This window comes from Typopeltis vanoorti, chromosome 2 (genome assembly GCF_054136105.1).
Source record: "Typopeltis vanoorti isolate ZY-2024b chromosome 2, IOZ_Tvanoo_1.0, whole genome shotgun sequence".
Classification (NCBI taxonomy): Eukaryota; Metazoa; Arthropoda; class Arachnida; order Uropygi; family Thelyphonidae; genus Typopeltis; species Typopeltis vanoorti.
The window spans coordinates 118017398-118045073 of NC_143550.1; the positions used below are offsets into that span (position 1 = coordinate 118017398).

At 36.0% G+C, this 27676-nt stretch overlaps 1 protein-coding gene across 1 annotated transcript in view; it reads right to left on the reverse strand.

The window, feature by feature from the left end:
* LOC150109374 (uncharacterized) overlaps nt 1-27676 on the reverse strand; it is a 226240-nt gene that overhangs the window by 50875 nt on the left and 147689 nt on the right. The gene's annotated exons all lie outside the window — the stretch shown is intronic.

A 27676-nucleotide genomic window follows, 5' to 3' on the forward strand; every position in this document is an offset into this window, starting at 1 on the left:
TTCAATTAAGCTGATAAAATTCATATTACAATTTTATTTCATTGTTGCATAGCAACTATTATCCTATTGTGTAGACCATTTCCTTGCAAGATAGGCCTTAGGGTACATTTGAATAATAATATCATTTATGCGAATTGTGTCAAAACTCATTTCTGAATTTATTCGATATTTAATTTCTTGATGGAACAACGAGACACGCTCCCCACTTTTAATTTTCTGCTCGCTTTTATTACAATAACGATCCATGAAATATCTTTTGCCTTAAGTTCTCTGATTGTACTACCGAATCTTTGACTGTAACACAAAGAGAAAGTCTTGATGACAAATTTTCCATATAAATCGTTCGGGTTTTCATTAAACCGACACACAAAAGATTGGCTATTAATGCAATCTTTTTCATTTTCGTAGGGTTAATGTAATAATTTATATTAGACAAGCTTTGTTTCCGATTTTTGTAGCTTATCGTGCGAAACAAAAGCGACCTGAAGATAGAAATAAACAGAAAAGTTGGTGCATACTGTCAAATTAATAATTAATGGTTTGTAATTGTATGACGTCGATATCATTCGATATTCTGCGTCCTTTTTCTTCCTTTCTTTTTTTTATTTTATTTTTATTTTGTAAAATAAATTACCTGTTTTATGAGGCAGGTAAAAGAGATACGGATTAAATTTTGTAGAGCAATTCTTACATCTTATTGCAAAACTGAAGAGAAATTAGAGCCTCGAGTTGGATATTTGAGAAAACTAATTTAGGAATGCATCCATATGGTGGACTGTAATAAATTAATCTTTATAAATTGTCCCCTTTCGACTGCTGTGTCGAGATCATGCAAATCTGTAAAATATAGTGGCTATGGGATGAACACTTTGTGCTACTCATATGCTTCTATCTGAGATTGATCTAGAAGGGGAAAAACCGTCTAAATAGCGTATTGTATTGACATCCATATTTGTATGAAATTGGGTTCCCAGCATTTGTTATAATTAATGCATGACAGCAACAGAACCTGAGTCAAAAACGTTTAGACACATTTCACATCAGAGCTAGTCTCAGATTAGTCGAACTCAAATATTATGATAGAAAGCCTTCTTCTTAAAGTTAGGAAAGGGACTAAGGGGTAGAGAATCAGTCTTTCTCTCTTTTTGCAAAGAAAGATAAGTTTATCAGGTTTATACAAACAGTAAATAATAATAGCGCTGTCCTGAACTAATTCATTACAGTCAGTCACCCAATTGTGATCAACCAGCAAAGATTCAGTCTTTCCTTTGAAGTTGACAAAGTAATGTCTTGCATGTTATCTACAAGAAAAACGTTATTGGTGAACTGATCCAATGTAAAAATCCAGCGTGTGTATTTCACTACCATTTCAGTCGGAGTACCACATCCAAAATCCATAGCTTATTGAACTTTTGAATCCACACATGCTACTAACTGCCTGTGTACAGAGGAGCTACTCTCTGGTTATTTAGAGTTCTATCTCTTTGGCAAACTCAAATATTACTATCGAAAATCTTCTGGTTAAAAGCTAGGGAAGAAGAAAGACTAACTCTTGCTGTTAGATTTGTTTGACAAAAGGACTTTTCTTCACACTGGCAATTCATTTTTTTTGGACCATTTGAATCTATTTTGCTCCTTTATTGATGAAGTGAGATGATTATAAATTTATACATTGATACAATCTATCAAACCACAGTCTCTTAACTCTCTCCTATAGTGAAGATGGATATGAATTGTTCTATCAAAAAGAAATAGGTAGTCTGTGATCCTTAGGAAAAAACGCACTATATTACACCATTTATGTATTTAGACCTGATTGGATTGCTTTTTTCGAGGAAAAGTGTCTGAGGAAAGATTGGATATTAGCCAATCTTTCCTCAGACACTTTTTATGCTTTTTAAAGAGATTGACACGCCAATATTCTTCTTAGTATGGAAGCGATGGTAGTCTCAAAAAGTGTAACATTTTGAGACCAAGCGATATTTATTAAAATATAATTCAAAAGATTCAATTAAAAGAATCCCATTACAGAGATGGAGATCTAAAACAGTGATTTAAAAAAATGCGCCTTTTGAAAAAGTAATTAAAGTTATTTTTATCTCGGTGGCAAAATGCTTAGAATTGAGGCTGATCCAAAATATTCGTCTACCATCTGAAACATATTTTATATACAATTCCAATCTCGTAATATCATTAGCATATACTACACAAGTTCCCTATGACTAATCAATCTATAGTGTGTATAGCGCCATCATGTGGCAAAAAACAGCCTCTCAAATTTTCCCAATGATGCAACACAAGAAACCACAAAAGTTCTGAAATTTTTGGCTACCATCTATACATAATGTAATATTAACTTAGAATAAATTAAAAAAAAAAGAATAAAGCAATAAAATACAGATATCATTCCTCAAACTAATTCTATAGTATTATAATAACGATCGGTTGTTGATCAAAAGAACGTTTCTTTGTTTTTTTCGGCAAAGGTCAAAGTTCATGTGATGACCAAAGCAAGGTTGAAATGCGGTAAAGAACTTTTACTATCAGTTTACTATCGACGTCTACTTGGGTCAAGTGATCTGTGAATAACTCATTTTCTGAAACACTTAAGAAAACGCAGGACCCAATCATTAAACCAATCTTTTACCCGGGAGCATTTCAAAGAAACTTATCTTTTGAGAGACTTCCCTTGAAGTGGAGAGGCTGTCACATCCTCCCGACTGCGATAGGCGGGGAGAAATATAAGATGCGTTAGTCTCGTGTTGGAGGCCGACTAGTTTTTTAGACACATCTCTAAAAACCCATCATATTTGACTCCAGAATCTTCGTCAAGGCTCTTATCTACTCCGTCAGGCTCCGACATTGTAACGAATCGAACGAAGAGTAAATGATAAATGGAATTTGAAGCCTTTAGGGCCTCAAAGACCGGACGTGATAATAGAGTCAATTCGTGTGTGTCTGATTGAACTCTTCGTTTTGTATCTCCTCAGGCAAGCAGAGAAAATAAGTTAAAAAAAAACAAGCGACTTGAAATAACTGGAAAGAGACAGTGAGATAAATGTATTGAATGGGACACATTGCACTCAGCGTACATAAATGAAGCTTTGGGTTCCTCTCAGTTTAATTGGAGAAAGACAAACATTTTCTCAATGGCAATGTGTTATGAATTTTTCGCAACCAGGTTTACTGAAGGATAAAATATCTACTAAGCAAAGAAATATAAATTTACAAAATAAAAAACTAAATATGTGGTCTGTTTCGCTGACCAGTTGCTCCAGTAAAGATTAACAGAAACTAATGAAATATCTTTAAATAATGGGTAGGTAACGTAACATACATCCTCTAACTGTCAACTGTCAAGCGTGCATTCTAGCAGCATCTGTAACTTTTTTCACAAAAGGAACTTTGGCGTACTTAGAGAGCGTACTCTGGTACAAAAGAATATTTTTCCAGGAGGAAATGCCAACTAGATTCACTAAAAGGTGGCAGATGATCTTTGTTCTTTGAAACAGCATCACCATCACAAGCAGCAGCAGCAGCAACTTGCTTATTGGAGATCTGAAATGACGAATGCCATGTTCCCCCCCCCCCTTTCTGCCCCCATCTTCTCCATACTTCACGAGCATGCAAACCATACTTAGAGATCTACATCTTCTCTGTTTTCAATCGTTTTCGATTGAAGAAAACGTAGTCCTTTGGTTAGAAACACCTTGATTCGAACACCGTCTTGTACGCGGAGAATCTTTATGAGAGCTTTTCAACGAGAAGTGCTTTAGCTGGTCATATAAGAAAGGAGAAAAACTCGAGACTCTGAACCCTAGGCCTGGAGAACGTGCAGAAGAATAAATGTATTTTTAACACAAGACTGACTACCTTATCCTACGATTATGGTTATTTAATTAATCTGATTAGCCTAGCGCCTTATATTATCCGTATGAGGGATAATTCTTCTTGACTCGAAACTTTCCTATTAAGGTTCCTTGAGTGCTAGAATTGAGGTCTCTCCAACGGAGAGCGAAATAGTGCCTCATTCTTACAGATTATGCTGCGTAAAGCAGGCTACTGTATTATTACGGTGGTGATATTGTTCCTGTTGATCAGGTGTAACATTTCGCTGTTGTTCGTCCTTAGGTTTTGGACCTAAGGACGAACAATGGTTTATGAAGATTACAACCACAAATTCAGATCAATTAGCTTGCGTCAATTTCTATAACTGATGATTTCGAGTAGAAAGCAGGTACACATTCAAATTTTCGAATCGCGCGCAAAGGGGTCACGTGGTAGCATTCAACAGAATAAAAGGCAAAAGGCTGCGCTAAGCGAATTGTGTTTGAAGGAAGTTCTTTTCGTGAAGGAATAAAGTTGCAAACTTGGATATCTTGTGATGTCTCAAAGACATCACCTAGATGATTTTTCGCGGAAGAATTAAGGCCGCAGAATTACTGATATTACCAGAGAGTTTGGAATCTCACATAGCGTTGTATCGGGCTCTGCGCAGTCGTTTCAAACCAATGGAATGTGTTGCAGATGTCGCCCTCGCTCTGCCCCGGAACATGAAGGCAGATTTTTGGTTATAACAGCAAAACGTAATCGACGCACTGCAGCCGGTCAGCTTGCAAGTCGGCTCCATTCAAGCACAGTTACGCAGATATCTCGACAAAAATTGTGGCGAGATATCTTCGACAAGTAGATCAAGGCCTTCGGGCTTATAAGCTCTAAAGGTTGTAGTGTACGTCCCTTTATCTACAACTCATCGTAAAGCACATTTTTAGTGGTGTTGTATCCATAAAAATTGGACAAGACACCAATGGGCTAATGTACTCTTTACATTTGAGAGTTGTTTTAGTCTTTCCTCAGATTCTAGACGACCCTTCATCTGGCGTGAAAGTGGTACTGCCCACCAACGCGAGAATGTTCTTGAAAGGGATAGATGCGGCGTTGCTGGGATCATGGTGTAGGGCGGCATTATGCTTAATGGACGCACCGAGCTACACGTGCTGGTGACTGGTGACCGATATTGCAACGAAGTTATTCAACGTCATATTCGATTGTTCAGTGGTGCTGTAGGCGAAGGATTCCTTTTTTTTTTTTTTTTTTTTTTTTTTGGATGACAGTTCCACACCACATCGTACACGAGCAGTGGAAATACTAGTGAAGACCGAGGATATTAATCGAATGGAGTGGCTGGCACGCTCCCCATTTCTCAACTTCATAGAACATTTTTGAGACGCAATAGGGATACGGATTGTTGCTCCAATTTCCCTTCCAGAAAACAAACAAGGCCTTTTCCTGGCTCTGAAGGAGGAGTGGGCACGTTTGCCTCAGGAATCACTTTATGCTAAACGTGGTAAGACGTTGTGAGAACTATATCGGAGTTCGGGGTGGATATATTGTATACTGAAATGTCTCTTTCTCATAGTTTGCTGTAATAACTATACATTAATTCCTTAATTACATCCTTAGGAAATTTTTAACTTTTGCCAAAAAGTATTGCAATTTAATTTATACAAAATTTATAACAACTTTTTTGTGTAATATAATTTTCATGACTACAGCCTTATTTGGCTGTTGTCATGAACATTTTTTTCAGATACATGTAAATGTAGTAACGCAGTGTAAAACTAGCTAAACAAAAGTCATGGGAAGACTTTGGTAAGAACATAGAAAATAAATATCAAGAAAGTGGCAAGATATTCTGGAGGTTGTTGAAGAAGCTTAAGAGTGGAGGAAAGAGTGCTGTAAAAGGAGTTAGAGATGATAAAGGTGACACGAAAACGGGAGAAAAAGATATCCTTGAAGTATGGAGTAATTACTTTGAAAAACTGCTAAATGAAACAAGCAGTGATGACAGCACAGTGATAAAAAACACTGACCAGGCATACAGTCAGGAATACATATCCATACTTGAAGTAGAAAAGCCACTAAAGGCTTGCAATGTGGAAAGGCAACAGGAGTGGATGATATTCGACCAGAAATGCTGACGTATGGTGGTATAAGAGTCTTACCGTGGCTGCACTGCATAGTTCAGAAGTCCTGGACAGAGAGACGAATTCCCGATGATTGGAGTAGAGCTCTCATAGTACCCAAATATAAAAAGGGAAATAAAACTGCATGTGAGAATTACAGAGGTATTTCCCTTTTGAGTGTTCCTGGTAAGATATATGCAAGTATACTTGAGAAACGGTTGAGGAAGATTGTGGAAGAGAAGTTAGGTGAAGAAGAAGCTGGATTCAGACCAAATAGAGGCTGTCAGGATCAGATTTTCACTTTACGACAGGTAGTTGAGAAATTATAGGAATATAACAAAGATCTGTATTTATGTTTTGTAGATCTGGAAAAAGCATATGACAAGATGTCAAGAGAGAAGCTATTCCATGCGCTGCAGTTATATGGTGTCAATGGAGCATTATATCAAGTAATACGTAGTCTTTATTTGAGTTGTAAGTCAGCAGTTAGAATTGAAGAATTAAAGAACAGTTAGAATTAAAATCTGGTGTCAGACAAGCATGTACATTCTTCTTTGGTGCATCAATCCCAAGATTGGCAATTATAGCAGCACATCACAACATCCTGTCTTGTGACCTCCTTTTTATCTCTTCATAACTCTTTGCGCAAGTTAGCATCATTATGTTATTTGTATATGAAATTCTTGGTCTGCCTCGTGGCCTCTTTCCTTGTACAGTCCCCTCCATTATTTCTGTAATCAGTCCCCCATGCCTCAAATGGTGTCCAATTAGGCTTTTTCTTCTCTTATTGATGTGTTTCATTAATGACCGCTCTTCATGAACTATATTCAGAATTTATTCATTACTTTTCTTTACTGTCCAACTAATTTTCATCATCTTTCTCCAGCACCAAAGTTCAAATGCCTCCAACTTTTTTCATGTCTTGTTTTGTTAGAGTCCAGGCCTCACAACCATATAATGCAATGCTCCATATGTATGTTTTCACTAGCCTTTTTTGAGGCTGAATGCTAAGTCCTTTACTGGTAAAAATGTTTTTTCTGTTATAGAATGCGTTTTTGGCTAGGATTATTCGTGCTTTAATATCTGATTGGTTTCTTCCATATTCTGTGATAAGACTTCCAAGATATTTAAAAGAGGATACCTGTTGTAGTAGGTTATTATTTATTTCCAGTTTTATTTTCATTGGATTTGCTTTACTTGTAATTAAATTTTAGGCTGTACTGTGTGATGATTTCTTCCATCTTTGTTAAGGTGGCTTTCAATTTGTTTTCGTTATCAGCTATAACTGCTATATAGCTGATAACCCGCAAACCGTAGCCAGTTAACATTAATTCCATTTATCTTAATTCCTGTGTCTATTAGTTCTTTCACTTTATTTATTGCATCTTCAGTGTACAGATTAAACAATATGGGTGAAAGAACACCCCCTGTCTTATACCTTTACGTATTTTTGCTATTGCGGTTTTTATTTTATTGTTGGATGTTTCTATTAGGGCTTCTTGATGCTTGTAAAGATTAAATATGAGCCTTCTATCTCTGCAATCTACCTTCATTGTTTTTAGGAGGTGAAACATTTTTTGATTCTAGTCAATAATATCGAAGGCTTTCTTCAAGTCAAGGAAGACTATCAGAGTATTTTGATTCTTTTCCAATCTTCTTTCAATAACTGTTCTTGGAGCTAGGATTGTTTCTCTTGTCCCGTGCTGTTTCCTGAACCCAAACTGGTCATTGCCAACATATTCTTCAACCTTCTTTGTTAGTCTTTTTTGTATAATTTTGAGTAGTATTTTCGAAGCATGTGATATTAAGCTTATTGTTCGATGATTTTCACACTTGTTTGCATTATTTACTTTAGGAATGGGTATGATAGATCATTGTGTAAAATCTTTGGGGATGATCCCTGTTTCATAAATATTCTTTATGATCTTGAAAAGGTATGACTTAGTTATGTTTCATGATTATTTTATTAATTCTGAGGGGATGTTATCAGTGCCTAGTGCCTTGTTGGCTGACAATTCATTCAGTGCCCATTCGAATTCATCTTTTAATATAGTTGGACCAATATCTTCCACATCAAGTCTTGTTTCATCTTCTATAGTCTTGGCATCTAGATCTTTTTCACTATATAGATCTTCTAAGTACTCTTTCCATCTTTCCGAAATTTCTTCCTTATCTATAAGTATGTTCCCCTGTTTATTTTTGATAATTGTACTTCTTGTCTTGTTTTACTGGCCTATTCCTTTTATAATGTTATAAGCTTTATCGATTCTTTCAGTCTTTGTTAGATCTTCTATTTCTACATTTCTCTGTATACCATTGATCTTTTGCTTCTTTACACTTTCTATTTATCATATTTTTTATATGTTTATATTTGTCTTTGCTTTCTTCCTTTAGGGAGGTTTTGTATTTTCTTCTTTCATCTATTAGATCTAGAATGTCCTGGGTGATCCATGGTGTTTTTATTTGCTTCTTCCTTAATCCTATGCAGTCATTGGCAGCCTTGATGATTGTATCCTTCAAATGAGTCAATTTTTCTTTTATGTTTTTCTTTTCCCTCTCTTCCGTTTTAATGCTTTCTTCAGTTTGCTGTTTATAGTTTCTATGGTTTTCCTCTGTTTCCAGGTTATCTATGTTTCATTTGGGCCTTTTCCTTGGTTGTTACAGCTTTTTAAATTTCAGATTACATTTCAATAAAACCAAATTGTGGTCACTGTCAACAGCAGCTCCCGGGTAACTTTTGGATGATTTTACTTGATTTTTAAATCTATTTCTTGTCATAATATAATCTATTTGGTACCTTCCTATATTCCCTGGCATTTTTCAAGTATACCTTCTTCTTTTTGGCACCTCATACCAAGTATTAGTAATGATCAGATTGAATTGGTGGCAGAACTCCAAAAGTCTATCTTCTCTTTCATTTCGGCATCCAAGTACATACTTTCCCACCTCTCTACCATCTTTGCCTTCACCAATGACTGCATTCCAATGACCCATGACAATAAGATTATCTTCCTTTTTGGTCAGTTTGATTAGATTCTCAATATCTACATATACTCTCTCAACTTCATCATCACTGTGGTCGTTAGTAGGCATGTAAGCTTGTATTATTATAATATTTGTCGGTTTTGCTTCTAGTTTTACCATTATCAATCTGCTACTACATTTGACTGAGTTGATTACTCTTCTTCCCCATTCCTTATTGAGAACCACCGTGACTCCATTTTTTGCTGTCTCATCACTTGAATAAATGATTCTGTAATCACCACTCCAAAAGTCTCCAGTTCCATTCCATCTCATTTCACTAAGTCCCAATATGGCTATTTATAATCTATCCATTTCTCTCTTCAAATTTTCCAATTTGTAGGAGAGTTCTCAAATTCAACGTCCTAATGAATGTACAAGGATTTCGCTGGTTTGCGACCTGGGAAGCCTTGCTTCTTACCATGCTGTGCACAAATATTGAGCCATTGTGCGCTTTACTATCTTTTAGAATGTCCATCCATACTGCTATCTTACTAGGGGAAAAACAGAACGAGGTGGTATTTCCCCTTACCTTCCTTGTCCAGCAATAACTTTCTAGAGAGGCTCAGTGTGCTAGCCGTTTCTCATTCTTCATGATTATCCGCCTACCACAGTATCCTTTACACCGTTGTCACTTATGGTGATCTTCCGCTGATCAGGATGAAAGTTGTTGCTGCCCCAACTTCCAGCGGGCTATAACTTATTTAATGGCGGTTAGATTTCACCATGTCGCAACCTCGTCAGTGGAAATGTGTGGCTTTTTATAGAGATAACCATGCCACTGTCTATCTCACCACTTCCTGTTGGTAGATGCCGTCGCATTGTCCACGACTGCTTATTCACAGGTTTCCCTGTTTATACTGTATTCAGAGGTCATTCCCCTATCCGCAACTTGGGGACGCGCTTGGCAGACAGCATGGGACCCATGCTACCAAGGCATGTACATTATCCCCCCCTCTGTTATTTATTATCTATATGGATCACATTATGAAAGAAAGTGGTATTAAACCTGATATCAAAATTGGAGATGTTAATGTCAGCTCTTTGCTTTATGCGGATGATGTTATACTTCTAAATAAATCCGCTACAAGTCTGCAATATTCTCTGACTAAATTGAATAGCTGTTGTAATAGATATGGTATGAAGGTCAGCAATAACAAGACAAAGACAATAAAAATAGGTAGAATCGTTGAAAATGTCAACTGTGTTGTGAGTGGAGAACCTGTGGAACAAGTAAAACATTTCAGCTACTTAGGCACGATTTTTAGTGAAGATGGTAAATTAAATATAGAAATAGACAACAGAATCAACAAAGCTGTTATGGTGGGAAGTCAACTGATTAAATTCATATGGAATAAGAGAGAAATTAGTCGGAACACTAAATTATCTGAATACAGGTATTCAGATAATTCACCAGTGTTCTAACCAATTTTAACTTATGGATCTGAGAGCTGGGTCAGAAGTAAAACACTTGACCAAAGACTAGAGACCGCAGATATGAGAGTCCTGAGAAAGATTAGAGGCGTAAACAGATGGCATCAATGGCAATATCATATTAAAAACGAGGATATTAGGAAAGAACTTGACATTGTCAGCATCCAGGAATACGCTAGCAGGGCTAATCTCAGGTGGTATGATCACTTAAGCAGAATGGGCAAAGAAAGATTAGCAAAACAAGTGTTCTCTGCCAGGCTGGCAGGAAAAAGACCAAGATATATGTGAAGTGATACGGTAAAAAGTGCCTTAAGAAGATAGAAATATGAGATCTGATAATGTTGGAATCTTGACAAGTAACAGACTAATTTGGAGGAAAATTGTAGATACGAAGTTGGTAATGATGTTAATTTTTCGTGTAGTACTGTTATATCCTGCACACCCCTTGAGGATACATGGCAGGAATTTGATGACGATGATGATGCGAAATGTAGTTCGTTGTTAGCTTTTGGGCACCAGAGGATTCCACCAATATTATCTTTTTGTTGTTGTTGTTGTTGGAATTGGTTGCAGGATAGATTGGATGCCGTCTTTATTAAAATCTTTCCAAAGTGTTATTAGGCAAACAATTGAACACAACAATAAATAGCGTAATCATAGGTAGAAAAGAGAAATATAGGATTAATATCAGATACATTTGGTATTTGACAGAGCAACAAATAAACACGTTCCTTGATAAAAAGCTATATATCGACTTGCGTGGTAGTAAAGTTACCATTATGCTATTGTCTAGAATTGTTAGTAATGTGAAGTTCTCATTGTTATTGATCCTCTGACGTTTTATTGAAGAAGTGCATTTTATTAATTTTATTCTTTGATAAACCGTTACTTGATCTATTGGAGCAAAGTAGTAGGATCACATGGATATGAGAAAAGGTGATTTGTATTGATGAATTGCGAATTTTGCATTACAAAGAATATTGCTTATTTGAGAAGCCAGCCAGGCGAGGATCTTATTCAAAGCTTTCAGGAAAACATGAAAAATTTATGGGATGTCGAAAGAGAAATCTTTAGTTAAGCTCTTCGGTCGATTTTATTATTTTCCTGTAATGCTATATTGTAAGGAAAGGCCATTAATGTTGCGTGTATTCATTCTATTGTACAGGACAAATTTAACCACAATGAGGTGGTGAAAATTATGGAGAATAGAGTGTAATTTGAACTTGGAGCTAACATCGGGTACGATGAAAAGCTCTCTTAGTATGTTATTTGATTATTTTCGAGCAATGAATTCAAATATTCTGAAACTATTTTTGATTGGACTCTCTCTCTCTCTCTCTCTCTCTCTCTCTCTCTCTCTCTCTCTCTCTCTCTCTCTCTCTCTCTCTCTCTCACAGCAACTCGCAGACAATAGGCTTCTATCAGGGAAATAAATATGGTAAGTGCAGCTCCCTACTTGAGTGCATAGAGTGGGGGAATCTCCACTTTATATAAGAAACTCTATTTATTTTATTCAAGAGACATTCAAAATTTAAACAAAAAATGTTTCGCATAGCTGTATTGTAAATATGGTCAACTTCAATTGTAGAATTAACATCACACTATGAAGATAAGATAAACGACAATTAAACTGTTCTATGTCCGATTTCCACTTGCTATTATTCAGTATTCAAAAATAGAATCGCATGATATTCTAGCAGATTTAGAATTTCCTCCTTCTCATTCACATTTAGGATGTACACTGGCTATTTACACACCTATAAAGACACAAAGCAACATATACGGTAAGATACGCACATTTTGGTAATATCTCCTAAGAGTTTATACTATCAAATATCTACCTTTGTACAAGCAGATAATGTGTTCCTTCGCAAACAATAAGTGCGGGTTTCAATCAGGTTTTGCCCATGGACGACTGGGAATGTTTTTAAGTGGTTAATAAATTTTATTGACTATAGAGTTCCTGAAATAGTTTGAAAACATTTCACGTTTCATATGTCAATATGTCAAAAAAATGCAGGCTATATTTTGTTTGCAAACAAAACGTAAACTACCTGAGGTTATGCTACATAATTTCAAACGAAATTGTTCAATAGGATGGTTTCCGACAGTAGTAACATTACGAAACGGATATGGAGAAAGATACAAACTCAACAACAGTCATCAGCTAAACATGTAGTTTCATTAGCCACTATCAAATACAGTTTCATGTTGATAATAATAAGTAGAATTCCCGATCACATATGCCATTTAAACTATACTTGGTGGAGTATTTCTAACCTATTTTGCCTACGGGAGGGAGCTGTCTTCTCCACTGAATAAAGTCATGTTGCCCTTATGGGGGGGTAATCGAATTCAGTGCCACCTATACACAATAAACAATACCGAGTGTCAAAAGAAAAAAGGAGAGAACAAAAGATGGATAGATAGTGAGCTTGCCTTCCTCATTCACTGTCATTTGTTATTTTTAATGTGACTTCCAGTTACACTCAAAAAATGATTGATTTCCGGTCGAGAGTAGGCACATATATTTAGAAACAGTGCCATCTATCTTGGGAAACCCTTTATAAATTTAACTGTAAGTAACATTTGCCTATCGTTTGTTTTCCTGGTGACATGAAATCAATGCACAGCGCATAATAAACGATGCTTGAGTTACGGAAAACGGGCACAAGTATATGGGGGGGAAGGGGGGACAGATTGGTCTGCCCTAGGAATAACCTCGAAATACCCTTGGATTCTGGTAGTAATATAATTCTTGATTTATTTTTCCAAGAGAAAAACCCCTATGGCTCTCCTCCCGGAGCAATGCATTATCCATTCATTTTTCTTTCTCAAGTCACTGATTTTGTATTACAGAAAAAAATAAAAAATAACATAAATTTACAATGAAGACAACATCTGGATAATCAAACAATATATACATACATATATATTCAAAACTATCCGAACGATTAAGAGTATGTACCGAAAGTTTCCGAGGATATCCGAATGTTTCCGAGGATATCCGAATGTTTCCGAAAACAACTAACTTTGAAACACGAATGGTTTTTTTAAAAATTATTTTAGTTATTTTTTATTAAAGAGTGAGAGCTTATCCTCAACTACCTAAACAGTCAGAAACAGTACAGTCATTTGAATGCATTCAGGTTCATTTTTAGTTCCGTTTTCTTACAATGGATAAGTGCCTATTAGAATTGTTTTATCATGTGCGCGTGTATTGTGCCTGAATTCACGTAACAGTACAGGCGAACATTCTGCTCTGGTAACTATCATCAATGCAATAGTAATTTGCTTACCTGATTCACATGCTTGAACATTGTTAAAAAAAGACAACAAATGAAAGCATTCTTATTTGGTCGAGTTAGTTAGCTCAAGATCCTTTTGAAATGGCAAAGAGAGAGAATAAAATCATATCGGTAGCGAAGTTATATTCTCTTCTTGAATTTGGCTTTCTCCATTTATTTATTTGAACAAGATCAGAACATACGAATTCCGATTAAATGTAATTATCAAATTTGGAATAACTCGGTTTAAACTGTGATGAGAGATTTGGACCATTATCATAAATATGGGAATTGAATTGAATTAATAACATAACGCTGTTCGTCACGGCACTCATCTGAAGTATCGATTACATCCATTTCATGCTGAAAGTCCGATTAAAAGGCGTCATTTATTGTATCCCTGGCAACAACTAATCACTGCATATTTTTACAGGGCAACAACCCATTTCTATAACGACCAGAAATCGATTGTCGTAATAATGGAATCATGATTATTTCTGGTATTGAGCAAATTGCGTTATTGCAATAGCAGATGATATTCCAGGAGTTGTTCAGATCAGACAACTGAAACGGATGAGACAGATGTTAAGTCACATGCCGTATTCCTGCTACTAAACAGGCTCCATTACTAGAACAGAATGTGGTACTCTAACAGTCGAGATTTTCGTGTGTGGCGCGCACTCCCTAAATTGAGTGTAATCATGGAAGTAGATCCCGAGGTAGATTGTTTTCGTTCTGCAACGAGATAAATGTATCACCATTTGTGGTGACTCCGTAACCAAATGATGACAACCAGAGTAGAGTTTTGTGCCCTATGTGTTTCTTTGTCAGAATCAAAGTCGTTAGCATTAAAATGCTGTTATTATTTATTTATTTCAATACGCTCGTATGAACACGGACTTCACGTATTATGGCGCCCCTCAAACAACATGAATCCAAATACTAGAACATATAGAATCGTAGCCAGTGGTACATGCTGCTGTGCCTGTTTCTGTGCTATCTCTCATTATTCTACTGATTTTAGAATGAAACGTTGCCAAGCGATTTAACCAGCAGATTGAAAGTTTCTTCATAGGCATCTTATGAAAAGTGAAGTACATCACTTGAAGGATCGTGGATAGGAATAAGGCAAGATAGTATGGAAGGGGCTTTAAAGTTGTATAGAATCAGAAAATTCTAGTGGGAAACAGGTAGGAGGCAGTGGTGGAACGTATGCTTTAAATAGAAGAACAAGTCAGAAATGATCTGAATTAAAACCAGAACCTACACAGAATATATATAAAAAACGTAAAGGGTGAAAAAGATTAAAGGAAGCATGGTAACCCTCCAGAAACTTCAGATTTTATATATCACTTCAGGGTTATTCCTCTTTTGATAATATGTCTCCTGTTTTAGCAATCATGTTTAAGAAGAAGAATTATTATCTACCCTTTAATCTGCAGATAAATGAAAAGAAGATAAAATAAGGATTAAGATGAATCCTATATCCTAACTGGAAGATCTAGATTATGCAGAGCATAGTTTTGATATCGTCAAAACACATTGTTGACACAAGAAAAATCGGAAGCATTGTTTTTATACAATGCTTCCGATTTTTCTTAGAAGTTGAGAAGATAAATATGAATGAAACAAAAGTTCTTAAATTGAATAGCAAATGCCACAAATAAATTAAAACTGATCAACATGCAATAAAATGAGAAGAGCGAAAAAGAATGAATGTTGTTTAGGAACAAATAGTCCTTATAAGGACTGGCTTAAAGGGGCGAAGCAGAATGCTTTTCATCTTCCCCGTTATCTGTAGAGGACAGTGTAGGCATAAGGTGTTATTGAGCTATTAAAGCTCTGATCATGGCAGGAGGGTAACAGCAATAGCCCAGCCTCAGTTAGAGCTACAGCATTGCCATCCATTACCCTCCAAGGATATTGGATTGAATGATTCAATCACCGCATCTCACGGTCATTTGATTCATCCGTTTAGGAACAAAACACACCGGACATATCAGTTATAACCAAAATATTAGTATTTTTTAGTGGTGTAAATAGGATAGATTTATTTCATCCTTTTTTTTTTCTTAAATAAACAACAGAGTCATAAGAATTGAAAAGTAAACCATTTTCCTTAATTTATGTTACACTTAATTTATTTTGACTGATGAGGAATTTATATGCATTTATCGCTCTGTGAATACGAAAATGATTATTCTTTCTTAGTGTTGATATATGCGATGGTAATTAGCCCAAGTCTGTTATTATAGATGGCGCTATAGCAACCGACGGTAAAACAAACGTAAATGGCAATATCCTAGGATGAAAAATACAGATGCAGTATTAAAAATTCATCCATGAACAAATAACAGTCGCGAAAAGCCAATTTGAATTTCATTTATTTAGAACATTATTTAGAGAAACGTTTTTCAGCGACTATAATTTCTAATTTAATGATAGATTTTTTTTTAATCGTTATGTGTAGTTCTATTTGGAATTTCGACGATCTTAAATATTAACGAACCTTTCTTCTAAAGTTATATGTGTGGAATTTAATCCAGAAAGCCGTTGATAGAAAGCTTCGTTAACGAAATCTTTTTTGCTCTGGTTAAAAATCGACGTCGGAGTTACAATTGAAGAAGTTGCTCATTTCGAACTCATTAATTTTGTCTATAATAGGCTACGTTGCATGCCCTCTAGATGTCGCCACCGTTCAAATCCTCCCAAAGGACCAATGCTGTCAAGTTCAAATTGTATGGGAGCAATCACGATAAAATATTGTCTGACCCTGAGTAATGTAGTGAGCGTCTGGTGACGAGGATTATTAATATCAAAAACACCGTCAGACGTTCCGCTAACTCAACTTCTCTTCATTAAATGAACGCGTTTCTGCGAGAAACTTAATTGAGGAGAGAGAGAGAGAGAGAGAGAGAGAGAGAGAGAGAGAGAGAGAGAGAGAGAGAGAGAGAGAGAGAGAGAGAGAGAGAGAGAGAGATGGAGTCGGTAGTAAAAGAAAAAACAGAAAGTTGTAATGTAGACTATAAAAAGGAGACAGAAAGAGAAAGTGACGGTAAATGTTTCACAACCAAAATAGCGTAAGTGAAAAAACATCAACAACTAAGTGTTACAGTTGGAGTTCACTTACTTTGTTTTATATAATAATTCCTCTGTAAAACAGGTTGTAAACCAATAGTACATTATTATGGTAGGTCTGCCATAAGTTAAATAATCCGAGAACCCTACTTTAGGGTTCCTCGATTATTTGACCTATCTTACCTATTTAGATATAGTCATATAACCTCATCTAACTAAGCTTCACTTCCGTAGCTAAATGATGACGATATACTACAAAAATATACAAAACTAAAGAGACCAAATGTGACATCACCTCCCTAAAATTTTATTCAATCAAAGCTTTTAAAAATATGGAATATCAAAACAAACACCAATTAGCAATATGATGAAATGAACGTAACTATTATTACAACAATAAAATCAGTTGAACCAAAAATTAAAGGTGAATGAATGATACTATTGAACGAAGCACTGAATAAAAACACTACATCCAACACTCCTTCGGCACTGTATCAACAACAATTATTCAGAGTTTTGCCAAACATGATTCAGCTAAGGTCAACTACGAGTATAACAATCTTGGAAAGTCAAATACTAGCATTGTTTTCAGATACAAAATACACCTATTTCATTCTCAGATAACACAAAAATATTTAATACAGAGATCTCAAAAATTAATTTTTTCCAAAATTTTTGCCATGGCCTCCGCCTTGTCTACGTCGGTGTGAACAAGGCCCTGGTCAGAAAATATTGAGGGAAGGGATCTGCCTTTGTTTTTTTATATTTCTTAGTAGTCCCCAGACAGAGTGATCAGTAGGTGAGATAGAGGTTAACTTTTCTTTCCATACTTGGTCTCTGTGAGCCTTGAGCGCATCTCTCACTGCCCAATTTAGTCTGTTTAGAATTGTTTTATCTTGTGGCGCACGAGTGTTATGAAATCTTTTCCTGTCTCTGTTTTTTTCTCTGATCAGGTTGATACTATCTTCGGGCAAGCGACCAGGCTTGGAGACACATTTATAGGAGGTGGCTACCGTTATAGCGGAGTTAATTTGTTGGGTGAGGCTTGTAACTGCAGATTCTACATCTTTTGTACATATGTGAGGAACAGGGGGCCAATACTATCCCTGAACACTTCTGACAATCTTTCCCACGGTATATAGGAGTGAGAGGGAGGAGATAGGTGTTTTTGTTTTCCCATCTATAGTAGTATTGGGTTGTGATCAGATGATAACTCATTTAATGATTTTAAGCTGTATTGGAGTTTAATATCTTGCAGGATAGCTATATACAGGATGTCGGCAGTGCCAAACGTACTGAAATGAGTTGGGGCCTGCCACAACACATAGTTTGTTCCTATATAGTTGGAAAGGATGCAGCAATTCTTGTTGGTGGTTCTACAATTCCAGGCAGGGTGCTTGGAGTTCAAATCCCCAGCAATGATGGTGGACTCTCTGCTGCCTGAGATGGCATTTAGATCAGAGTGCAGTAGAGATTTTTTGGGTAGGTTGTAAGCTGAGTAGATTTTAAGTTTGCCAGCCGAGCTGGTGAAAACTTCTACGCCTGTGATCTCAAGGTTAGTGGTTGGAGGATTGTTCACAGAATGATGCTTGAAGAGCAGTGCAAACCTTCATATGAAAATCTAGACTTCAATCGTATATATATATATATAATTCACAGACAGGTCAGACACTCACTCAAACTTCCTGATACCAGTGTTGACCATATTGCACCCACATCACCTGCTGAAATATATAATATTATTAAAAATTTAAAGAACAAAAAATGTTCCTGGACCAAACGGCATTTCAAACAGGGTGATCAAGCTACTGCCCCTAAAAGCTGTAGTGCACTTGACCATTATAATAAATGCAATCTTAAGATTTCACTATTTTCCTTCCACCTGGAAACTGACCGATGTAATCCCTATACATAAGCCAGGCAAGGACCCACACCTGCCTCAAAATTATCGTCCAATCAGTCTTATCTCCAACCTGGGTAAGGTTGCGGAGAAGGTCATCCTCTCATGACTCCAAGCCTCAGTAAATGAACTAAACATCCTTCCTAAAGATCAGTTCGATTTTCGGCAAACCCATAGTACTACCCAGCAAATCCACAAAATTGTGTAATATATTACCACCAGCTACAACTGGCGCCAACACGGGAGCTGTTTTTCTTGACCTATCCAAAGCATTGGACAAAATATGGAGCTTCGGACTGCTACACAAACTTATCTCATCCGGTAGCTCACTGAAAATGGTACATTTAATTAGATCATATCTTCAAAACAGAACCATGCAAGTTAAGATGAATGGTACTACCTCATCTCAGCGCCAAATCTTGGTCGGAGTACCGCAGGCATCCCTACTGGCTCCACTGCTGTTCTCTATATACATGTCAGATATCCCGCACAACCGAATGTCATCCATCATTGCCCTATATGCGGACGACACAGCATTGTTAACCAGATCTCTCCGGCCACACTTCATTACTAGAAAGCTTCAAGAAAACCTTCTAGAATGAACCCACAGAAAATCTCAGCTATTCTCTTCACGAAAAGGTCGATATCACCTGTAGGAGATGTCTTACTATTCAATACTAAAATCCCTTGGCAGACAGAAACAAAATACCTTGGTGTCGTCCTCGACAAAAAATTAACTTTTAGCCAACACATCAAGGTTACGTGTGCAAAGGCATCTAAAGCCATCACCCAGATCTACCCCTTAATTAACAGGAACAGTAAGCTAAATGTCAGAATCAAATTGCTTTAATACCAGCTGATGATTCGTCCTATACTCATTTACGCCTCTCCAGCCTGGAGCCACACCTCTAATACTAATATTCTCAAACTGCAACCTGTGCAAAACAAGTGCTTGAGAATGATTCTGAACGCCCCGTGGTATGTTAGAAACAATCAACTCCACAGAGACACAAATATTCCTTATATTTTCTCTTTCCTACAGTCTTTAGCAACGAAGTTCTTCTTAAAGACATCCATACACCCCAATGATCTAGTTCAGCAAGCTGTAGCCTACGAGGCAAAGGATATATTCAAATATAAAAGACCAAAAGCCATTTTAGCTTCCAGTAGCGATGCATAATCTCCATGTCCGTTCAGGGCATGGAGATTATGGAGATCATAAAATTCTACTCTCACTGTAGCCGTAACAGATAGCGGGGAATATGAAAAGCTTCTTGCTTCACCCCTAAAGACATTAATGTCATTTGTCAAATTAATTTTACTGCGTGTGGTGGCAGGGCTAAGAATAGCGCCACTGCAGCACATGAATGTTGTAAGAGGCGACTAAAATGGGATGCTGAGTTTTCGAGAGTTTCGCTCTCTTAGGTTTCTTCCGAAATTTTGTTCCCGGTGAGGGGGGGGGGATTAGATTTCGTGGGATTTGCTCTGAGAGAGCATTTTGGGTCTCTGTGGAGGTGTTCTCCGGTGTGGCCCGTGAGGGGCCTTGTCGGTGGATGCTTTTCCCTGGAATATGAGAGGTTCTGTTCAATGGTTGGGGTGGGGGGGGCGTCACCGAGTGGAACCAACGCTGAATTGGACGGTCTTTCGGCCACTCGCAGGGAGTGGTCCGGTGGATCGTCTTAATTTTTAGAGAGGGCTTTACTTACATACCAGCCCCAGTGTAGCCCATTCATGTTACGAGGCGACTAAAATGGGTACCCAGTGAGAGTAATGGATGGCAGTGCTGTAGCCAATGAAGTTCTAACTGAGGTTCGGCTATTGCTGTTACCCTCCTGCCATGATCAGAGCTTATAGCCCTATATTATCCCATCCATACATTTTCTTTACAGATAACGGGGAATATGAAAAGCATTTTTGCTTCAGCCATCTAGCCAAAAAAATAAAAAAATAAAAAATAAAAATAATTTTGAAATATGAACAAAGAATATTAAAATACACGCGCATCTGCCCTGTCGCCAATTATACTCAAATTGTTAAATCGAATTTTTCAGAAATGTAAAAGACCACCAAACCTAAAACCGCATTTAATGATAAAACATAGGCATATCCAGAGAAAAACGGATTTCCTAAAAATAAAGAAACTATTAATGATATGTTATTGGATGTAATTATTAAAGAAAGAGCCACATGGATTCATTTCAGTGCCGTAAATTATATAGAATTAGTGGATATTAAAGATCCAACGTTATTTCAAAGCCCAATATATGTAGAAATTTCAAAATTTTGCCCAGAGTGCTTATGAGAACAGAATCCCTTTATCACCTTGATCAAAATGAAGTCTTTATGAAACCTTTATCAAAATGCACTAATAAAAGGCGAATATACGAATGCCTAAGCCAACACTCATGTCATTTAAGTGGTTCAAGCAAAGGCAACTTCAATGCAGAGGATTGTATTTTCATAAGCTCTCTGGTCAAAAATTCAAAAATTTTCAAGATTTTACATATATTTAGCTTTTATATATATATATATATATATATATATAACCATATAAGTATGAAATTAAAAATTAACAGAATCAAACGAGTATTGCAAAATAAACGACACCTATAACAATAGAACTGATATTGATTGCGCTCATTATTATCAAAATTGAATATTTAACACTTTGTAAGCAACAGAAAATGCAATAATAATATTTTTTTTGCCAATCACGCGATATCGCGTCGAAGTCGCTAACTAAATAAAAAAAAAAAAAAAAAAGTTGGCCACCACACGAAATTCCAATTTTCAGCTTGGAAATGAACGATATCTGCGATCACGCGATGCGAGTTCTCACCAAACGGCCGATCACGCGTTATCGCGTGGACGTCGCTAACTAAATAAAAAAAAATTAAAAAAATTTGGCCACCACACGAAATTCCAATTTTCAGCTTGGGAATGAAAGTGTTAATTGTGTATGTATGTAGGTTTATTTATATATATATATATATAATAGCATGTATTTTTTTTTTCAAAAGCTTAACAATATTATTCTTTTGTGTTTATCATTGAAATTATTACAAAAGCTAAATTATTACCAACGCTTTTCTCATACATGAAAAAATTAATAAAACAGAAATTATGCATTTTTAAAAGTTACTATACGAGTCAAAATTTTGCTAGTTATAAAATATTTGGAGGAATTTTTAATAGATTCATAGCTTTGCTTTATTTTATATATAACTAAAATATTTTGTAAAGGTGCTCAGTTTATTTTTCATATTCAATTGTGTGTCCTTTTTTGACAGGACATTGTTGTATCACGTTTGTCAATATGTACTTTTATTGTTTCGTAATATTCATTCTTGTTAGGCCATTTATAACTTGGATATTTCACATGAAGCAGTTTTGAAACAATTATGTTTAAAAGAATTTTAACAAGTAGATTATGTAGACGTGATGGGGACGAGGGATTTCTCTTTTTATCAAATAAATTATATCGTATACACTAACAGTAATGAGTTTTGTTATTGTTTAAAATATTATTTATCGATGTTTATTTCTTTTTTTTCTGTTAATTAATTTTTTTTTTCGAAAATAAAATGAGAGTAATGGAATGAATAAAATGAGAAGGGAACTATTTTAAGAAGATTATATCTCCATGGATAAAGAGTTTGTATGAAAAAATAATAATAATAATAAATTTAAAATATAATCAAATTACTACTAATAATTAATAATATTAACATACACCAAAAATAATTCTAGATCAATACTAATGATAAAATAAACCGGATATGCATTTGCATCGCCTTTCCTCTGCTATTAACTATGTTTTAAATGTTACATGTTTAAAATGTTAAAATAAAAAATCCCAAACCAAAACTTCCTTTCTTATTAGAAGTGTGGAGAACCATTGAAGAGCTGTCGGTCTGATCTGATTGCCTTTTATTCTGCGGTACGGGAAAGGGCCTCTTATTAAAGAATACTTGCAACCACTTCACTGTCTTCGAGAGATCTTGGTATGTCTTCTATTTCGCGCATTGGCTTTGAGATGGACAAAAACATCACTGAGATACATTACAGAACACACTTATGAATGCCTTCTGGTTATAGGGGCTATAATGAATGGCCAAAACTGTCACATTACTAAAGAATAGGAATGATGAAGTTGACCTAGATAAGACGGCTTGACCTCAGGCCAAAAACCTAACGGTTTTGGTACGAACCTTACAAATACATTTCTATTAAATGGAAGAAAAGGAAATTTCTTTCTATAAAGGCTTACTATTCATGTCGCTTCTGTTTCCTCTTAGAGAATGAGGAAGAGTGGGAAAAATTATGACGGTAGAAGATTAAAGATTACGTAAAAAGTTTGCAAATGTTAATAATTCAGACAGCTTTAATTCTCTATAGGTTTATCTTCTACACTTGTAATTGTTGAAGAGATGTTTCTAACAATATATATATATATATATATATAGAACGTTTTTTACCTTGTGTATATATTATGTTAAAGATACCAAGCAATTTTATAACTTAGGTTTTTAATCCTTTTTCCCAAGTAAGCAAACAGACAAGTAAGTCAAGTTTGCGGCTGCAAACTTAGCTTATAATAATTACTTGGTATCTTTAACATAATATATACCCAAGGTAAAAAACTTTCTACATATTACTCTCATCCTGAGATTTTTATTTAATGAGGTCAAAGCACCTTATGGAAACTTGTTTAGGTAAATTTATAAGCTCTATATTACTTCACCCTTGGCATTTTTTAAGTCTGGCTCCCGCTGATGATTCCTCAATAAAGGTCGAAACCGGTCTGGCTAGTGACCATTATCTTAATGCATAGCATCATACATCTCCGCAAGGAAATGTGCTTTGAATTAGGGAAAATTCTAAGGAAAGTGATCAGAGCTTACTCCACCTTTACAATTCTTTTATACATATATAAATATATATAAAAGAAATTACGGCCTATGTAGCTTTTGTAGAAATGGCGTATGAGCCCCTAGAGCTAGGGCACCAGAAAAAAGATCGTTCTAATTTCGATTTTAGTCGCTGACTAGAGGAACTTTTCTAATCCTTTCTTAAACAGCTTCTCCAGATTTTGCCGATCTATGGAGCGAGCAAGTAGGATATTTCTTCCACAAACTACGGCTTTTAAACCCATACTCAAAAAAAAAAAATGATCTACAACTCACACTATTTCAGATCTTAATATAAATAGTGTTAGGGATCACGACATGGCCATCGTACTCTCCTACCTGGATGGCTATTAAAATCATCGATAACGTTTGGCCAGCTGTGATTAGTTCACCACTCACCAAAAGTTCAGGATAAACGGCCTCGTCCACCCTCCTTGGGGTGTAAAAGGCGTTAGTGAATTCATTTATATTTTATTTTGTAGAAATTATTAAAATGCTATTTATTTTGAGTTCATTCACATTTTTACAGATGAAGCGTATAAATATAAATATAAATATCATCATGGAAAATTGACATTTATGTCTTTAGGGGTGAAGCAAGATGCTTTTCATATTCCCCGCTATCTGTTGTGGTTACAATGAGGGTAAAATTTATGAGCAATTTGCTCTCCCTGAATGGGCATGGAGATTATGCATCTTTATAGGAGGCTAATATAGCTTTTGGTCTTCTATATTTGAATATGTCCGTATGCTGCAGCTGGCTGAACCAAATCGTTCGGATGGACGTCTTTAGGAAAAACCTGGTTGCTAAGGGTTGTAGAAAAGAGAAAATATAGGGAATATTTGTATTTCTGTGGAGTTGATTGTTTCTAACATACCACGGGGCGTTCAGAATCATTCTCAAGCACTTGTTCTGCACTCGCTGTATTTTGATAATGTTAGTATTAGAGGTGTGGCTCCAGGCCGGAGAGGCATAGGTGATTATAGGACGAATCGTCATCTGGTATAGCTGCAATTTGATTCTGTTGCTGAGCTTGCTATTTCTATTAATTAACAGATAGATCTGAGCTATGGCTTTAGATGCCTTTGCGTACGCAGACTTGATGTGTTGGTTGAAAGATAGCTTTTTGTCGAGAATTACACCCAGATAATTTGTTTCTGTCTGCCGGGGAATTTTAGTATTGAATAGTAACACATCTCCTGCAGGAGACATTGGCCTTTTTGAGAAAAGAACGGCTGAACTTTTCAGGGGGTTGACTTCCAGTCTCCACTTGGAGAACCAGCTCTAGAAGGTTTTCTTGAAGCTTTCTGTTAATGAAATGGGGTCTGAGAGATCTGGTTAGTATTGCCGTATCGTCCGCATACAGGGCCAAAATGGAGATCATCGGATTGTCTGACATGTATACATAAAAGCAGCAATGGAGCCAGTAGAGATCCCTGTGGTATGGTATCGTTGAAAATGCTTTTGACTGCCTGATTTAAAAAGAAATATTCTATCAATTTAGTGGTGTATTATTATTTTTGCAATTATATTAACTAACTCTATTATTTTGGAGAGATGCATAGGAATTTTTCTTTAATATTTTAAATTTTAAAATTAAATTTAGAAGAATTTCTTTCTAAAAAATTTTGAATATTTTTTATATCCTATATTGAAAAGGCAGACATACGTGCAATAATTTGACTGACAAAATGACCTTTAACATAATTTCATCGGTTCAATTTTTTTTCATATTAACCTCATACGTGAGAAGTTACATGACCTATAATACGACAACGGTACGCATGGACAAACTTGTTTTAAATTATAATATTTTACTTTGCTTACTCAATCTCAGATGGTGCTGCACTTATTAGGTCATCTAGTGGAGTAACATTATTTATTTTATGAAAATTCCCCATACATCAAACGGACTGGTTCATTCATATTGCAAATAAGCACTTTTTTTTTCTCTCGTTCTGGTGCTACTTGAAAAGTACCAATTTTCTCTGCGACCAACTCTTCCCATTTTCGGACGCTCCCCCCCCCCCCCCACTTCCTCCTTCCCATAAATGTTTAATGTTTCAGTAAACATTAAGTAGATGTTCTCGACGTCATCTTTACAATTTTTATGATGAATTTCCAGGGAGAATATCTCTACTAGATGCAAGGTTCGTTTATAATACATTAGGCTCTTTCACTCACTCTCTCTTTCGAAACCGGATTTCTTTCTTTTTTTTTTTTTTTTTCTTCTCACTCTTTTTTTTTTTTTTTTCAACTGATATTCCTGTTAAATCTTTCTCCACGCAGACAGCATTGGTTTTGACAGTATCGCCAGATATTTTATTATTGCCTGCATATTTCAAATGGCCTTTTAAAGAAAACAGAAACGATTCTTCGGAGGGTACTTCAGTCTTTACGGATGTTTGTTTTCCTTTATTTTTCTCCACTCTTTTGAGTTTTCTCTTCACGAACGTTTTCAAATAGTTTATACGACGATGAGGAAGAGAAGAAACTCAGATTTTATGGATGCCCAACACGCAATGTATTCAAAAAGTTAATGGAGCGTAGAAGATGGCGTCAAATAAACATAAACATACCCTCGAACCAGAGAGTGGGACCACGAAAAGTGAAAATTTCTCCCACTTGTTTCTCGTCCCCCCCCTTCCCCCACCTCTCAAATCCTCTGAGCGAGAACTTTGCATAATGGACATTCTGGCTGAACATTTTCACTCATTTCTTTATGGAGCTCTGAAACTTGATTGCATCCACGGCTCTTCAAATTAGCTCATAAAATCTTCATTCAGATTCTTCGCCTTCACTGAGCGTTAACCTTTGAACGGTCTTATTGATTTCCACTGGAACGTGAATCCCATTCCTCTTCAATGAGCCATAGCGGTAAAAAAGAAAGAAAAGAAAAGAAGAACTGGAATAAAGAGCTGTCACCTTTTTCTTCAACACACACCAGTCTAACGGAACAGCTATTGTAACATTGCTTATCGCGCTAAAAGGGTCGCTCTTGATCGACGGAGGGGGGGGGTGGAGGGATACGGCCAACGTAGATATAGAAAGGCAAATGCTATTCTCCTATATCAATATACAAAGCTAGAGGCTTTCATTCATGTTTCGGGTAGATGATTTCCCTTTTCCCCTACTCTTTTCTTGGTTCTATTTTGAGTACTAGAACTACCGTCATGCGGTTTTCAACTGAAAAATTTACTTTTATTCTTTAGATTTTGAAATTGGAGCTTTTTCAAATTAAACCGTATTGATTTTATTGTTGAAAAGGATTTTACACGACTCTTAAGCATTTTAATATAATATATTAAAGGCAGATTAAAATATAAAAGCAATTAATAATGTCTTATCAATAATTACGGGGAAAATGTCTTCAAACCGATAACTAAGTTATGTACACTAAGTGTATGTATGTATCCTTTCATGCAGTATTTGCTATCCTTATAGTCCTTATAAGGACTGGCTTTTCATCTTCCCCGTGTTTGCTATCATTAACATTAACATTAACATTTCTGGCTAGATGGGTGAAGCAAAATTGCTTTTCATATTCCCCTTTGTCTTGTAATGGAAGAACTTTGAATGGAGTGTTTGTGAGATATATGCTCGCCCATTGAGGGCAGTGAAGTTAGTTGCGTTCAGCTGAACTTAAAATAGAATTTGGTCTTTTAAATTTGTAGATTAAATTTGTAGATTTCTTCTTCATTATATTCCGAGGCTTCCTTGATTAACGGGTTTGGATGGTTACTTGTCTTGGTAAAGACCTTCTCAGCTAGATTTATGAGAAAGGAAGAGATATAAGGGATATCAACTTCTCTATGGATCTGGGTGTTTCTTATGAACCAGGGGGCATCCAGAATCATCCTCAGGCACTTATTCTGTAATCTCTGAAGTTTTAGAATGTTAGAATTTGCGGTGTGGCTCCAAGCTGGGGATGCGTAAGTGATAACCGGTCTAATTACCATCTTGTAAATTGTTAATTTTGTTTGCATGTCCAGTTTACTTTGTCTGTTGATCATAGGGTAGAGCTGTGCTAAGACGTTGGATGTCTTTGAGGAAATGTAACTAATATGTTTGCTGAATAG